The sequence below is a fragment of the Melitaea cinxia genome, chromosome 22, assembly GCF_905220565.1.
Source record: "Melitaea cinxia chromosome 22, ilMelCinx1.1, whole genome shotgun sequence".
Taxonomy (NCBI): Eukaryota; Metazoa; Arthropoda; class Insecta; order Lepidoptera; family Nymphalidae; genus Melitaea; species Melitaea cinxia.
Genome location: NC_059415.1, coordinates 5,896,196 through 5,914,984, shown reverse-complemented (window position 1 = coordinate 5,914,984; position 18,789 = coordinate 5,896,196).

Below are 18,789 nucleotides of genomic sequence, written 5' to 3'. Positions count from 1 at the left end.
TTGCGACGGTGTGCGCGCGCATCGTAAAAATTTATTCTCATCATTTTTCCCTAACGCACCAAAAGAAATATAGCTTCAATAACATTTTAATGTCTTAATAATTGTTTATATTTTACCATACCCCATACTTGTTCATTACTAAGTTAGTTTTGGAGTAGCATAACAAAGAACTGAAGTGAATTAACTATACATAAATTTTCCACTTTTGAGCAAAAGCCTCAGCACAACACAGCTCTTCAATTTAAGAGTCGACACTTTAGCATTATAATTTAAAACAATCACTACAGCTAATTGATTTTCAAACAAAGCAATTAAAGGAGAAACAAAAGTTCATAATTGAATAATTCGAATTCAATACTTTTAATTTTATTTCATACTTTTATCAAATATTGAACTACAAATACAAATTTGTACGATTTTATTTTTGTGTTATCCACACATTAGGAAATTCTAAACATTTTTAATATCATATCAAAAATCTTAAGCGGCTAGAGCACCGACACGGTCAGTCGGAGATGCAGGTTCGATGCCCGCTGGAACGGTCGATTTTTGATATGATATTAAAAAAATGTTTACAAATACAAATATCTGTTCTGTGCGGCAGTTTGATCCATGAACGTTAGAAATACATTTACAATTGCACATATTATTACTACTTTTGACAGTATAAACTATTATTTTACTTATCTCTCTCGCTCTTCAAACTCATATTAGTATACACGAGTCGATTCTGTCAGTTCCATTTGAGTTTCACTACTCTTTCCATTTTTAACGTAACGTGATTGTACCTACCCTAAAGGTAATCTTTTTCATCCTTGTTTATTATCCGTCATCATTCACTCATATTATATTATCATCTAATGACAATTTTTCATTCATTCATCCCTATTTAAATTTTTTTATCGACTTCACACAAACAATAAGTTTAAAAATCTATAAAATCCCAATATTACTGTAATCATAATTCTATTTTTTGAAATGAAAGTGTTTTCATATGAATAATGTTGTTGCATACATTATAAATCTCTTTAATGCCAATAAATGAAGCAATTAGAGAAAGATTTAAATACATAATGGTCGGAGATTTAAATATATACCTAACGCTATTAATTGAAATGTTTGTCTAATCCAACATCATACCCACAATTATCGTACCCTCATAATTTATACGTACAGCCTTAGTCAACGCTTACTAAATTATTACATCAACCATATGGGATTAGATTTTATTAGATGAAAACTATTTCTGTGTGAATTATGTCCGTCCATGTATTATTCTGTCGCAGTTAATGTACACCTAGTTAGTAAAATTAAAGAGAATGTTTCTTATTCTCGTGATAAAGCTACGTCATTCCTTTTTAAGATTATCTCTTAGCGTGTTTCACCTGGGATTGTGAAAAAGTAACAGACAATATTGTCTTGAATTTCTGACAGTAAGTGTTTTAAAAGGAAAAAATATGGATAAATGGATTTACAGCGTGTAATCTATACCAATATTATAAAGCTGAGGAGTTTGGTTGTTCTTTTGTATATAATATATATATATATATATATTAAATATATATATATATATATATATAATAAAATATATATATATATTTTGTATATAATAATATATATAATAAAATCTCACAAACGATTTCACAATTACCTTATTAAAAATAAATAGAAGCTAAAGCTTTTTTATTCGGTGCAGGGATAACGATTGAAATGATATTGATATAAATCAATGATAAATATGTGTGGGTTTATTGACGCAGTATTTCATGTAGGATATTATCAATTTTATGTAATTTTTTTCTGACTAGCCCGTTGGCACAGTTTGTAGTTTGCTTTCTGTTCCGCGGGTTGCGGGTTTCATTCCCGCTGGAGTCTGGGTGTAATATTCGTATTTATATATTATATATGTATTATTTCTATGTGTATTTAAAAAAAATATTTATAAGAGTCGGCTATTATCTGTAACAGAAGCATTAAGTTGCTTATCATAGGAACAGATAACCGTGTATGTATGCTATAAGAAATTTATTAATTATTTATTTATTTATATTAAAACTCAGTTTTTTTTAAAGAGCAACTACGGAGTTTCTTACCGATTCTTTTCTGCAGAATCTAAATTCCGAATCTGTGGTAGCTTAATTTTTTACTATAATTACAAAAATAAGAGTATAATTTAATTTCTAAAATGACGGTTCAGAGATTTTTCTGAAGCCTATTTGAATAAAGTAATTTTTTATTTAGATTTTGTATTGAAACAATATTTTTGTTATAGATAGATAATTTACTGAGAAAAGTTAAAAGGCCATATCATATTTTAGTGCGTTTTTTCATCAAATGAATGGGGATGAAACAGTGGGGAATATCTAATTCTACAAATACAACAAAGGTTAAATAATAAATAGCATTGTATGAAAACAACACGCAGTTATATTTCTTATATTGCCGTTCTTATCTTAAAATAGGTAGCTCAGCATAATTTTATTTCATCTTAATCTCCGTCTTTTTATTTGACAGTTTTTTTTTTGTTTGAATAACAAATTGTTTGACGTCAAACATTTTCTTAAACAAATTATAGAATGAAAATAAAATGCTGTCATGTCTAAACGTACCGTTGTTATAAATTTACTTGCTTAGAAAACTAATTTTAGCCATATCTTCTTTATATATAAAAATGAATCGCAAAATGTGTTGCTAAGCGCAAAACTCGAGAACGGTTGGACCGATTTCGCTAATTCTTTTTTTAAAATGTTCCTTGAAGTACGAGGATGGTTCTAACGGAGAGAAAAATTCTAAAAAAAAAAAAAAAAAAAAATTCCTGAAAAAGTCTAAAAACAACACTTTTCTATACTCCCATACAAAAGATTTGTGATAATACTTAAAAGTTAATTTGAGCTTTAATACCATACGATAAAGTTTGTGTTAGGCGATACGAAGTTCGCCGGGTCAGCTAGTATACGTAATAATTTACATTTATTTGCGTACTTCACAATTTTATTATTTATCGCTACATTCAATAAATACTTAAACTGACTATTACGTTTGTTCTGTTTTTAACGTTCAATGTTCTATAATTTTTAACTTTCCGCGCGCTTTTTACTTCAACCAATGCAATGTGAAAATGTCTCAAATGATGCACGCTTGTGTGTTTGACCAATGAGAGCGTCCGAATCACCGGCGCGCAATCAAACCTCATGAAAAAAGCAGCGCTCGCGGTGGCCAACAACCACAACATCTATCAACTAACGGCACGCGTCATCATTACGACCGTTGAAACCGAAAATTAAACCTGTTTTAAATATACTCCTTCTTGAGTAAAGTTTGTGTGTGGCGTGATTAGTGGACTATTCATACGAGTACATAAAACGTGACCGGCAAGCATAGATCCTAAAAGTCGCAACAATATTATCAAGAACAACTCCGTCTTCCGTTCCTGCTGAGCATGGTGAGTTGTGCATGATATTTCTTGTACATCTATTCAAGTCGTGTACCGTTTATTTACCGGCGAGTGTATATTTATGCTCGATCCAGACTGTACGCAGATTGACATTGTATTATTATAAAAGAACCGTACTCGTTTACGTACAACGTTTCTAAAGATACTATAGTTTAAAGTTAGACAGACGGAATTCTAGCACTCAAGAACTCACCAGATCTTCAGCTACCTTATCAGACTCTTCTGTTGTGGATTAGTATATTATATTTCATTTCATATCTTATAATATATACAATAATTGCTATAAAATGAGTTGTCAATAAAAAAAAGTCAAACGAACTTACTTACAATTTTGAACTTCACCAGATTTAAAACTTACCTCAAGTAGGCTTCCACAATAATATTATTGAAGTAAGCTGAAAAGTTTGATTGTTTAAGCGCGCTATCCACAGGTACTATTGTTGGATAGCCCTTTTACCGAGGAAGGTTATAGAATATTTTTTCCTTTAATTAAAGAGTGTGCAACTCTGGGGCATAGCTTGTAAAATATAAAGTTATTACACACATTTTAGCCGATTACTTATCATTTATGCATCTAAAACATTACAAGTGCACGTGATTTATCATTTATAAATCATACATCGCGCCTGAACGAATGCTTCATAATATTTTATTTATTAATCGGTAGTATGATCGATAGTATCCTAAGTGTGAACGATACCTTTTCATACTCATAAATTATGACTTTCTATACGTACTAGCTAAAGGCGTTGCGGCATACATCAATCAATCACGTGGGTGGCTATACAGTCAATAGCTATGATATATTTATAACACTCTATCGAATCCCTCGTTGACGCAGTGACACTGCTTTCTGTTGCTGGTTTTATTCCCGTCTCAGTCTGGGTTTAACATTATGTATGAATTATTTGTTTGTTCATAAGACAGATGTTACTTGAAATACTTGTTTGTTGTCAAGAAGTTGAAAATAAGTATATCTGTTGAACATATTGTGTTACAGTCGGCTCTCGATGGTTTTGCGCATCGATTTTTATTGTTTTGATTTGGGGTTGTTTGGACTGATATATTATATCCTAATATAAATATTAATATTAAAAATATATTATACAAATATATAGTACACCTAGATAACAAGAGGGATAACTGCACCGAGGTCTATAATATATTTATTTCTTTATTGTAACGTCTTTCTAATTGAAAAAAGTCTTACATGTTAGAAAAACTGTTATAACATTATAGCGATGTTTATTTACAGTAAAATATATTATTTCTCATATGTCAGTACGTCACTAAGATTGCCTCGCTTCTGTTTCTCGACTTGAAAAACGGTTTTACTTGAAACATTTTATGCCATAAATCTTTTTTTTTTCGCAAAGTCATTTGTCAATCTCAATTTACCGATAAAAACCTTCATGGATTACACTGTACATTCTGACAAAACATTATCAACACTGTTAACCTTTAAGTATGGACGTGGAGTCTCACAGGCTACTCGATGTTTTCGTTTTCCTAGTTTCACCTATTTGCTCTAGCTCCCAGCGGTTGAGCGGCTCAGTAGCTTTTGTTTTAGTTGTAAAACTACCAACGAGAGAGGGGGTTGCGTCTTCCAATGAATATCACCTAAGTAATGACCATCAAAATATTGACCGGAGCCTGTCAGGCTACACGTCCATTTTTGCCTTATGATATATTTTACAAGAGCGATTACGTTTGTATCAGATTTTAAAGTACAAAATGTCAAAAAACAATAAAGCCGGTAGTTTTAAATCAAAACGACCATCTATCTACGAGTTCTGTTCAGGACCCCGTGAGAAAAAATTTTGTGCAGGAGATCCACTTTTGTGTTGAAGTGAGTTAGTTGTTATAAGCTTCGGATCAGTCTGACAATGAAGAGAGTACTGAAGATTTTTTTTATATTGGAGTCCAAACTGATACAAAATCATGAAAGTGACAGTGATGATGACCAGGACCAAGACCAAGACATAGGAGAAGAATCTTGTAGTTATAGAGATAGCCTATGGTGTTGCTATATCGTGTCCTAGACTTGAGTACCATGAATGCGTACATCTTATATAAGATGCACCAAACAAAAGCTGCGGAAAGAGATTTAAAAAATTAGTACATGTGCTTGTGGTGCCTTATGTGCAAAGACGTTTTATAAATACACGACTGCCAGGAGAGCTGAGGTAGACCATGACTCTAGTTTTGGGTATTTATATGGTTACAGAAGATGTCTAGAATCAAGAAACCAGTCAAGAAACCAGAAGAGCATATAAAATCTGTTCCACGAAAAAACATAGGATGATTTTCCATGTTTGTATTGGGTGCAACAAACCTGTGTGTCTCCAATGTTCTAGACCTTTGTGCACTGACTGCCAATAAATTTACGTTATTTGACTGTTGTCAAAATTTTTTAAATTTGTTATATGAAGTAGTTATTTTGTGTTTTTGGTTTGCTATACATTATATTTTGAGAAAAAAAAACTTATTTTGTTATAGGAATAAGTTTGGCTGGTTTTATTACCTAAAAATGTAACCTAAGTAGAATTCGATTGAAAAGAGCCATAATTTTGGATTTTTAATATTTCTATAATTTTTTAAATAAAATTTGATTATATAAGCATGTTATTCAATTGCTAAACTACATAACTTTAATATGTAATTAGTTTTAAAGCGATCTTATATCAAATTCTCCAAAAAAAATTTGTGTGTATATAGGAGCCTGTGAGACTACACGTCCACAGTAGTGTTAAGAAAAAATGACGTCCATACTTAAAGGTTAAGTATATTTGAGTATAATTAGATTAAATGAGATAATTTTAAATGTTATTTGTATTTTTCGTGTATTGTCAAAATCGTTATTTTAATTTACAAATGCAACAATGTGCTTATTATTAATAGTGATTTAACTTGCACGTTAATAAATTATTTTTAAATTTTGTTAAACGTGAATAAATGCCAATCGTGTGTTCTGGTCTTGAATAAAAAAAATGTGTGTGTAACACACGGCAGAAGTGAAACTTCTGAAAAGTAGCCTACGAGATTTTTTTTCACCGTGAATATCCTGTGTATTCTATCTGATTCTCTCCTATATATTTATATGTTTGTTTTTTATCGTGACGCATTTTCGTTTCATGAAGTTTCAAATAAAACGATTCTAAAGAAATTTCAGTTAAAAACATTGTAGTACTGTTTGAAGTCTAATACAATTTATCTTTTAGAAAAAAGCTACAGATAAATTTAACAATTTATATGTACGATTTTATTTTTGTGTTACCACACATTACGAATTCTAAACATTTTTTAATATCATATCAAAAATTGACCGCTCCAGCGGGGATCGAACCCATGTCTCCGACTGACCGTGTTTGCGCTCTAGCCAATTAAGCTATGGAATGATGTACCCACTAGATCGAAATTTTTGATATGATGATTTTTATATTCGGCTTAAGCAAACCGTGGTGCCGTCTATAGTGAGCTCTTTACAGAAAACCGTAACTATTCAAAGTTTCATATTACAATGAACATCTTTGACAAGAGACGACACCATGCTATTTTTAATATGTACGATTTTATTTTTGTGTTACCCACACATTAGGAATTTCAAATATTTTTGAATATCATATCAAAAACTGACCGCTCCAGCGAGGATCTAACCCGCGTCTCCGACTGACCGTGTCGGCGCTCTAGCCAATTAATCTATGGAACGATGTACCCGCGAGATCGAAATTTTTGATATGATGATTTTTATATTATATTCGAAAATGTTAAGAATTTATTTTAAAAAAAGCTGAAACAAATTGTTTAATATTTTTACTCCTTAAACTTTAAGCGCCTCATAATCATTGTCAAATATATTTGACGCTTTGAAATATAAACTTGATGAAATATAAACTTCATTTCATCGTCCGCACGTCGTTGGAAGTGGTAGTTGCACATCGTTGCCTAAGTTTTTCTGTTATCTTTGAGTACAATAGTAGTTCTTAGTGCCATTATCCGTAGTGCGATATTTGTTTGTGCGCAGTGGTATATATCTAATAAATAATAATTCAAAGTGAACACCGACGATGTCGTTACAACGTACGCCGCCGGCCCTCTACGCATCGAGCCCGGAGCTACCTACAAACACTGAGAGAACCGACTTTGTTAATATGCGAAAGCGGAAGCAAATGGATTATGATGACGTTGTTGTTGCATTGGAGAAGAAATTTGAGCATCAGCTGGAGGTTTTCTATAACAAGGTAACACAAAATATCAATAATGCCATTGCAGAGGCGGTCAATGTGGCCCTAACTCAACAAATATCGAAAATATCATCATCATTAGAGAACTTAAATACAAATGTGCAGAAACTTTCTACAGACAACATAAATATAAGGAAAACACTGACCGAGGTAGGTGAACGGCTGCTGGAAGCTGAAAAGTCTCTTCAATATGCGTCTGAGAATGAAAAGGAGTTTGACAAACGAATCCAGGCCATCGAAGATACTGTATCCCATTCTTCTGTCTTCCAAGACAGGATACTTGAACTCGAGAATAAAATATCAATCATGGAACAGCAGGCGAGACAGTGTAATATTGAGATATCCAATCTCCCTGAAAGGCGTGGTGAAAACCTGATAGACATTCTAGAAAGTATAGGCAATGAAATCAAGATACGAATTCAGCGTTCCGAGATAATATCCATACACCGTGTACCTCATGCGGATCAAAAGAACCCTCGGCCTAAAAACGTTATCGTTAAGTTTACTACGCGCGTAATTCGCGATAATTTTATCACGGCGGGGATTGAACTCAAGTCAGCTGTCCATACCCGGCTCTCCACACATTATATATATTAATGAACATCTAACATTAAAAAATAAACTATTATTTCGGCAATGTCGAGAAGCTGCAAAAAAAAGTGATTTTAAATATGTGTGGGTTAAGCACGGTACCATATTGGTGCGACAAACGGACACGTCCCCAGTTATTTCTATACGTACGGTGCATGATATTGATAATAAAATTTCCCAATCCTACTCAAAAAAATAAGCAGGTCTGGTTCTTAAGTTTAATATATTGTCACCTTACAACTATTTATTATTGTTTAAGTATGCTTAGAAGTATTGACTTGTTTGTTGTGAGATTTATAATAACTAGTATATTGATGTGGGTAGATCTATTTATCGATGAGACGTGTTTGTTGTGCAAGGAATTTAATTTAGCCTATAAAAATGACAAATGTAATAATAAAAAAGTTTATAATAAGCTTCTACGTAATAAAACATATTATGTTGTAATGTGGGTTCTCATAATGTGGTCACTGCATATAATTGATGTAAATTACCATGACGAATGTCCTTTTTTTCTTCGTGATTATATTTGCCGGCGATTGCTGTTTTTGTTTATGTACGGGTGTGCGTTGAGTAAATATTCTGTACGACATTGTTATATTAATAATACTAAATTATCAATATATCATAGAAAAGTTTTATATAATGGATAGTTCTAATAGTGTATTATCTGTATATTATCAGAATTGTAGGGGAATTAGGACTAAGCTACATATCCTATATATGAATATTTTGCTTCATGATTATGATGTAATTATTTTAACAGAGACGTGGCTTCATGAAAATATTAATGATTCGGAATACATAGACAGTCGTTACAGAGTGTTTAGATGTGACAGAAATCGCGCTGGCAGCGGGCGGCGGGACGGGGGCGGGGTGCTAGTAGCGGTACGGCGGGAGCTGCCAATCATGCCGCGTGGCGCTTGCGCAGGTCAGGCGCTCACTTCCTCTACTGCCACCCGCGCGGCTGCGCCCTCATCCCCGTCTCCGTTTGTTGATCATATATCACTCGAATTAAGAATGCGAAATTACTGTTTTGTTATAAGTGTAGCGTACATTCCGCCTGGTATGAGTTCCGAAGTATATGCTTCATATTTTGATTACTTGGAGAATGTTCTTTACAGTCCTGATATAAATTCATTTATAGTTGCAGGTGATTTCAATTTACCCAGTTTAGAATGGCGGCAGAGTTGTGCACATTTGGAACCTATTATGTTGAATACATACAACCAATCTAATATTCATTTAATAAATTTTATGTCTTTGTTCAATTGCTTGCAAGTTAATAAATTAAAAAATAGAAATGATCGAATACTAGATCTTTTTATAACTAATATTAACGATTGCGGATCTTCACTTGTTCCTATTTCACTGCTGCCGATAGACGAACATCACCCGCCTTTCTATGTACTGGTACCAATTAATAGGCATTTTAAACCATTACGAACTATTCCTAAACAACAATATAATTATAAAAATGCTAATTATTCATTAATTAACACAGAAATAAATGGTGTTGACTGGGTGAAGGTTTTAGAGAATCAATCAGCAGAAGATGCTGTCATTACTTTGTATGATACTTTATTTTCTATAATCAAAAATTGTATCCCTACAAAAATAATTAAGAATTCTAAGTATCCCACTTGGTTTACTTCTGCCTTAATTCATATCCTCAAAAATAAAAGTCAATGTTGGATTAAATGGAAAGTGTATCAAAATCAAGTTGATTATGAAGAGTTTTCTATGTACAGAAAGAGGTTTAAATTTGAGTCGCGTAAATGCTATAAAAATTATATGAATATGGTTGAAAGTAGTATACGTAACAACATTAATTATCTATGGACCTATATAAATAATTTAAAGAGCAATGGGGGCCTTCCAAATTTTTTTTCATATAAAAATGACACTACTAGTGATCCTGTAAAGATATGTGAGTTATTTTCCAATTATTTTCTATCTGTATTTGAACCCAGTACAGTTGATGATAATCTTGATATTGATGATATTCCGGATAAAAATCATGATTCGGATTTGATGATTAGTACTATTATTTTAACCCAAAATGAAATTAATAAAGAACTGCAAGCACTTGATGTTAATAAGGGAGCAGGGGTGGACGGCATTCCACCAATATTCTTAAAAAATGTTGCAGAATCTATTTCTAGGCCGCTGCAAATAATATTTAATTGTTGTTTACGTGAAGGGACTTTTCCGCTTGTTTGGAAATCCGCTCGGATTGTGCCGATACACAAGGGTGGTACTAAAAATGACATTGTAAATTACCGGCCCATATCCATTCTACCTACTCTGTCGAAGCTTTTTGAAAGATTAGTTCATAATAATATTTACCCATTTTTACATAAAAATATAATAGAACAGCAACACGGTTTTGTACAGCGGCGTTCTACGACAACAAATTTATTAATTTATATTAGTCATCTATTTGAAGCACTAGATCTTAACATACAATCAGACAGTATTTATACTGACTTTCGAAAGGCATTTGATAGGGTGGATCACAAGATACTTCTTGAGAAACTTGCCTTTAATGGAATACGCGGAAACTTGTGGCGTTGGTTTAAATCTTATATAACAAATCGCACCCAAAAAGTAATGATCAATGGATATGAATCTAATTTCGTATCTATTAGCTCTGGAGTGCCACAAGGTTCTATATTGGGGCCATTATTATTTATATTGTTTATAAACGACATTCACCACTGTTTCAAGTCTAGTTACTTTCTGTTATACGCTGATGATCTTAAAATATATCATAAAATCCAAAGTTCAGATGACCATAGGAGACTGCAAGAGGACCTTGACAGATTCTCAGCTTACTGCACGGTAAATAAATTAGCGCTTAGCTTACATAAGTGCAAAGCTATAACTTTTACAAAAAAAAAGGACACTTAGCAGTTTTTCCTATATGTTATGTGGTGAGCGTCTTCAGGTTGTGGAACACATCAGAGATCTTGGGGTTATACTAGACAGAAAGCTACATTTAAATATACATATCGATTATATAATTAGCAATGCTTATAAATTATACGGATTTGCGATGCGTACTTGTAATGAGTTTAAGTTGGCTTCAACATATCTTCATATTTATAAATCACTAATACGTCCTCAACTTGAATACGCTGTACCTATATGGAACCCATATTATAGCAAATATATAGATGCGCTAGAGACAGTTCAAAAAAAAATTCTTACGTTGTATGCATTATAAATATTGCTTTTCGCATTTATCTTATGTTCAGATGTTAGACAAATACAAACTCTCCACTCTTAAATCAAGACGAACATATCTTGAATTAATGATGCTTTACGACTTATGTCATAATAAGTATGATTGTATCCCCCTAAATAATAAATTATGTTATAAGATTCCAACTGGAACGCACTCTCGTAAGCCACATTCCATATTTGCCACTGCATTTTGTAGAACAAATGCTGGTAAACGCTCACCCTTGTATAGAGTTACTGATGTTTATAATAAGCATTTTTTGTCGGTGGATATCTTATTCGCAAGAGTTGCTAAGTTTAAAAAAGAAATTTTTGAATTATTGCATTAACAGTACAAACGTAAACGGGTTTACTCATTGAATTCAAACCTTGCATACGGACTCGGTGTGGGTAGCCTAGTAGTTAACACTGATCCCAAGATGCAAGTCGTAGGGCTAGGGTATCCATATCGACAAAAATGCACCCTATTTCTACTTTGGCTGCGCAATGTACAGTTAATGTTTAAGAGATAGAAAGATATATAAGTTGTCTGCTTAGTATGTATTTCTAGCTGAGTAATAATAACAATAATAATCACTAGTGTTTGGTTGATGGTATTTAGGGAAAAAATGTATTTGTGATGTATTATGTATATTAGATACCTACCATTTCTTTACCTTGATGTGCATTTTTTACTATTATAAAATTGTAATCTGGAGTTGACGGTGTTGGTGTCACGATTAATAATGTTTGTATTGTAAGTCTGTTATGTAAAACTTTATTGTGAACACTGTTTGTTAACTTAAATAAATAAAAAAAAAAAAAAAAAAAAAAAAAAAAAAAAAAAAAAAAAAAAAAAAAACTTATTACTAAATTGCTAAGGTCATAATTAAGTAACGACACTGTTTTTAAAATGTTTTTATCTCGTTGTAAAAAATAATATAATACAAGAAAAAAATATATTTTTTTTGTTTATTTATTTAAAATTTATTAAACAACTTAAGAGTGTATGCTACCTCAAATTGCTTATTTTCCACTCGGCAGGAGGTCCATATCTTCTAAACTACCGAAGTTTTAAGTTTGAAATTTATGTATGGTAAAGTTCAGGACATAAACTATTGTACGGATGGGACTGAGGAGTGTTAATTTAAAAAGACGTGTTCATAGCAAAACTGCATGTTTATTACTGACATTTAAATATAAGGCTTATAAGGTATACAACATACCTATACTACATACTTAGAACGTATACAACTTACTATACTACACGCCCAACCAAAAAAAGAAAAAAAAATGCAATAATACAATAATTGTATTTTTTTTTTTAGTTTTTACCAAACAAAAACTTAAATGAGAAACAAAAAAAAATTAAGTAAAATTACAATAGTATTTTTTTTTTTAAATAAAAACGTCGGTACATAGGTATAAGTTATACCACTTATCTAAACAAGTACTAAGTAAAGGAAAGAAATATAATGTATGCTTAATGATAATACAACTTAGTGTTGTTTTTATGTACAATTTTCTCTGTACCTTTGTATAAAATTATTACATTAGGGTTAATTTCCTTAACAACTAAATATGGTCCGATATACTGAGGATCAAACTTTTTTCTGTTTTCATTTTTTAATAAAACAAAATCCCCTTTTTTGTATGAGATAGGATTAACATAACTATCATATCTTAATTTTCGCATATCCTTAGATTTAGATAAATTTTCTCTCGCTTGCATTTGAGACTTTTGTAAGCGAAACTTAAGTTCGTGAGGATAACTTGAATAATTATATAATGGCTCTAAAGAGTTTACTAAGTTACTAGGGATGTTACAAGGTTTTCCATAAACTAATTCATATGGAGTATATTTGGTTTCACTATGTACTGTAGTGTTATAGGCAAAACACCAATATGGTAGCCATGTACTCCACTCGCGTGGTTCATTTTTAGTCTGAATTCTGAGAAACGATATAAAATGTTTGTGATTATTTTCTAAAGATCCTATTGTTTCGTGGTGATAAGGGGTGGAAAACATAGGTTTGATATTTAAAATTTTACAAACCTCACGCATTGTTTGCGAAACGAACTCGGTGCCTCTGTCACTTAAAATTTCTCGAGGTATGCCATGCTGTAAAATAAATTTACTTACCAATGTTGATGCTACGGTATTTGTTTCCTTGTTTTCGAGCGGATAAGCCTGTATAAATTTCGTTAAATTGCACTGAACAGTAAGTATATAAGTATAGTTATATAAATCTCTATCTAAAGGACCTACTAAATCTACAAGTATACGATCAAATGATGACCCACTGGTCTCGGTAATCACCATGGGTTCTTTAATGTACTTAAAATGCTTTTGCCGTTGGCATTGATCACATTTTCGTACAAACTCCGTCACATCCTTTTCTAATCCTGTCCAAAAATATTTCTGTCTAATATTATTAATCATACGTCGAATTCCAGCATGTCCACTTGTGGCCAACAAGTGATAGTCATTCAAGATAACGCGTTTGTCGTCATTTGATATTATTTTTCTTACACCTTGTATTACATGTAATCTTAGTCCGGACCATTCTTTACTTTCATTTATACATTTACTTAACTTCTTTATAATTTTTATATTTTCATTTGTACGTACAATATATAAATTATTTATTTTTAATTTTTTACTTATTAAACACAGATCCCTCGCAAAGACACGTCGTGTACATTGTGATTGAGCCTCTGGTTTTACAAATAATATTTTATCATTTGGTAAATACGCAAAATACTTGTTTTCTTCTGTCACACTACTTTTACACTTCTGCCACTCTGTCTTACTACCAAACTTTAACTCCACATAATCCTTCGGTTTTCTGAGAACTTCTACCACTCTTGGTTGATCAGACCAATCGTAATTTGAAACCTCATCATCCGATTGATTTTGCGTTGTTGCTTTATTTGCTCTATTACGCATTGCCCTAGTCATTACCATCATCCTAATGTTAACCTGTAAATCTTTCAATTCGTCACTTGTCACTCTTATACGAGATAACGCGTCTGCAGCTACGTTATCACGTCCTCTTACATACTCTATTATAAAGTCATACTCTTCCAGCTGTAATCTAAACTTCATCAAACGACTAGATGGATTTGTCATACTAAAAAGCGATATTAAAGGTTTGTGGTCGGTTTCAATTATAAATTTCCTCCCGTATAGATATGGCCGAAAGTATTTAATAGACCATACAATAGATAACAACTCTTTTTCTACTGTCAGGTAATTACATTCAGCTTTATTAAGCGTGCGACTTGCAAAAGCCACCGGTCGGCGGTCTTGGTTACATAAAACGGATCCTATTGCATATCCAGAAGCGTCAGTCCGTAATATGAATATGTTGTCATTGTTTAGTATGGGATATTGCAACAAAGGTGGTGATATTAATAATTCTTTTATTTTTATAAAAGCTTCTTGACAATTTGTGTCCCACGAGAAAATTACATTTTTGCGCGTAAGCTTATTTAAAGGTATACATAACTTAGCAAATTGTGGTATAAATTTTCTATAATAGTTAGCAAATGCTATGAATCGTTTTACTTCTTCTGCTGATTTTGGAATGGGATAATTTTCTATTATTTTTGACTTATTTGGGTCGGGTCGAATTCCGTCAGACGAAACTACATGTCCGAGATAAAGTAACTCTTTTTGTAGGAAAACACATTTCGCCGGATTTAATTTTAAATTAACTTTTCGGAGTCGTTCAAATATTGCGATTAAATTTTGATTATGTTGGTGTAAATTTCGTCCGAAACATACTAAATCATCCAAATAAATGAGACATTTTTCATAATTTAAACCAGACATCGCTACTGTCATAGCTCTAGAAAAGGCATTGGGACTTGTTTTTAACCCCATAGGCATACGTTTCATTTGGTATTGTCCCGTGTGGGTGGTGAATGCAGTATATTTTCGGCTTCCTGGATCTAACGTTAGTTGATAATATGATTGATATAAGTCAAGATGTGTAAAGTACATTGAACCAGACAAAGCATCTAATATGTCGGATATATTGGGCAGTGGAAATTTGTCGTCTATTATGCGGTCGTTAAGTTTCCTAAAATCGATCACTAACCTCCATTTTTTCTCCTTACCATCATCTTTCTTAGGCACCAGTAACACTGGGCTCGACCATTCGCTAGCTGCGGGCTCAATTATATCGCTTTTAAGCATATTTTGTACTTGACACTCAATTTCTTCTCTCTGAGCATAAGGCAACCGATAAGGCTTGGTATATACCGGGTCATTATTTTTTAAATGTATAGAATGTGAGTAAATATTTGTGGCTGACAATTTATCGCCGTTCAATTGAAAAATATCCGAATATTTCGCACATATATTTTCTATACATTTTCTTTCTTCTAAATTTAACGAATCTAATTTTAACTCTTTAAACATTCTTCGCACTCGATTCCCATCACTTTCATACTTTTCATAGTTACAAATTACGTATTCTGATAATTGTTCTACTTCCGGATTAAAGTAACTTAAACGTATGGTTTCATCTCTACAATTTAATATTTGTATTCTAAGTTTTTCATTTTTTGGCTTACTTATACTACCCGCTATAAAAACTCCATCGCATAACTGTTTCGGAAATACAACACAGTCGTCCTTGAAGTTAGTATTCACAAAATAAAATTTCTCGCAACGTGGCGGAATATCTATGTAATAATTTTTTCCTAAATAACCTGTATCCATGGGAATAGTTATTGTTTCTGAATTTAATTTTAAAGTTACGGTATTAGTTTCATAATTTACAATAGTCTTATATTTTCGTAAAAAATCGCGGCCTAAAATACCATGTTCCGGGAAATTCATATTTTCAATAACATAAAAAGTGTGAATAAACCCTAAATTTTGCATGCAAACTTTCAAATTAATAAAACCTTTTGTTATAATTGTACCACCTATTCCTTTAATTTCTTGAACATCATTAATTATAGGTAGATGCCGTACCGCCTCATATTTCACGACTGATAAGGACGCTCCGGTGTCGACCATCCATTTGAAATGTAAACTGTTTACTATTGTATCTATACTATTGCTATTTGTAAATGCATTTATAAATTTAGGATCGAAAAAACTGGTTTTCGGTAGTATTATTGCTATCAGCTACTTGATCTTGCTCTTGGTAATGTAAATAGTGCACGTTGTGGCCTCTAGTCGAAGATCCACGTGATCGGTAGAATTGACCACCTCTGGGCCTTTGTCCAACAAAAGGTCTTTGTCCATGAGGATTGTTTGACCTTGAGTAATTTTGGAAATAATTAGAAGAATTTTGAGAGATCCTACTCTGACCAAAAGGACTGCGCGTCGAGTAATTATTAAAATATGCACGGTTACCTCTCTGTGCTGCGCGACCTCGACCTCGCTGATTGTAAGATAAGTACCTTACCTGGTTTAAATTTCCTCGACCCACTCGACGAGCGTAAAACATGGACTCCCTCGGCTCACTGCGATTTGAAGACAACTCTTCCTCTTTTGCAGCTTGAATAACGTCCTTGAGAGAGTCGTAGTTGCGTGCTGTCAAAATCAAACTCAAATTTTTGTTACGCAAACCGTCTGCGAAACGATGAACCGCTAGCTTTTCATTTAGTGGCTTTAATATATTATATGCTGACGTATTACCATCCGCCTGCGATACAGTCAATTGCGTAAATAGCTCCTCTAACGACTTACCGTACTCTTCAATAGATCGCGATCCTTGGTTACAAGTAAGTAACTGAGAGTGCAAGGCTGTACTAGATTTTTTTGTAAGAAGATGCTTTCTAATATCAGTAATTAAACTTGAACAATTTGTGTAAGTTGTTTCTAATCGCAACTTTGCACTTTCTGTTAAACGTGTTTTTAAAACAAAATTGATAAGAGAACTCTGTTCTGTCACTTCAATCATAGTACTATACAAATCTATTGAATCTATCATTCGTTTTGTCATATCCTCAGAACCATCCATCACCGGAATTAAGCTCACGGCAGTTTTAAGGTCAAATTTCGCCATTATGCTGTCCTTATTGGTGCTTACGATAGGGGCGTAAGAATAAATTTTACGATACAACTTCTGTATACTTAAACATACATTTTCAATTAAATTCGCATATTATATTTTTAATATTCGTCATAATTATAATTGATCTACTAAATTATACTAACCAACTTGTTCTACTCTCCTTAACGGTCCTAGTTTACATATAGCTTCTCTCAATATTTGTAATTCTGTATATATCTTTTTTAACCTATTAGCCATTACTTAACTAAAATATCCATTTTATTTATTCTATAAGTTCGAAACAATCTAACAAATTAAACTCCTTATTATAATATCTAAATTAAGAATTTAAAGACTTTAGGGTACAAAATATATTCTTCTAAATTAAGAATAATAATAATATAAAGTATTAATTAAAATATAGTGGTAGGTATTTCGACATACACACTGTAAACGCGGTACTATTAGCGTTAAAAAAAAAAACACTTTAATGACCTTTCACTTCACTATAGTTACTCACACAATTACACTCACGATTCGACGATCGACGATTAGACGTTCGGTCCAGCTCCAGACTCATATTGACGGGCTCCTCGTTCACGTGCTTCACGGAACCGACGGCTCACAGATTGGCGAATGATTTCATCTCGCAAAGTGCTGTTCATCCAGCTCTCGTGACATTTTTTGTAGAAACCATCAACAACACTTCATAGAAGACATGTGCGCCTTGATATGCTGTAAATGTCTCAACTTTTGAGTAGCACATGATGACGGACTTGTACACACACTAGCTTCTCATAAAAAAAAATATTGAAATAACTGGATTTAATTATCACGTCACAAATTAAGTCTCACGTGTTTCTAGAATGATACTGTTCACCGTTTACATTTTAATATATTTTAATAAAAGTTCGCCGCCACAATTCCATTGTTCTCGGTTATTTGATACACTTAGAGAAAACGCGCCGCGTCAACTTGCAGGGTCGCCATGTACGGATGGGACTGAGGAGTGTTAATTTAAAAAGACGTGTTCATAGCAAAACTGCATGTTTATTACTGACATTTAAATATAAGGCTTATAAGGTATACAACATACCTATACTACATACTTAGAACGTATACAACTTACTATACTACACTATTTTCCATATGTTTTGAAAACACGATTCCATAAAATTTTCTCGATACAAAAAAATCGCAAAGTTACCTCTATTTTTGTATAAAAACCTTAATATCTCAGTAAATATAGAAGTTA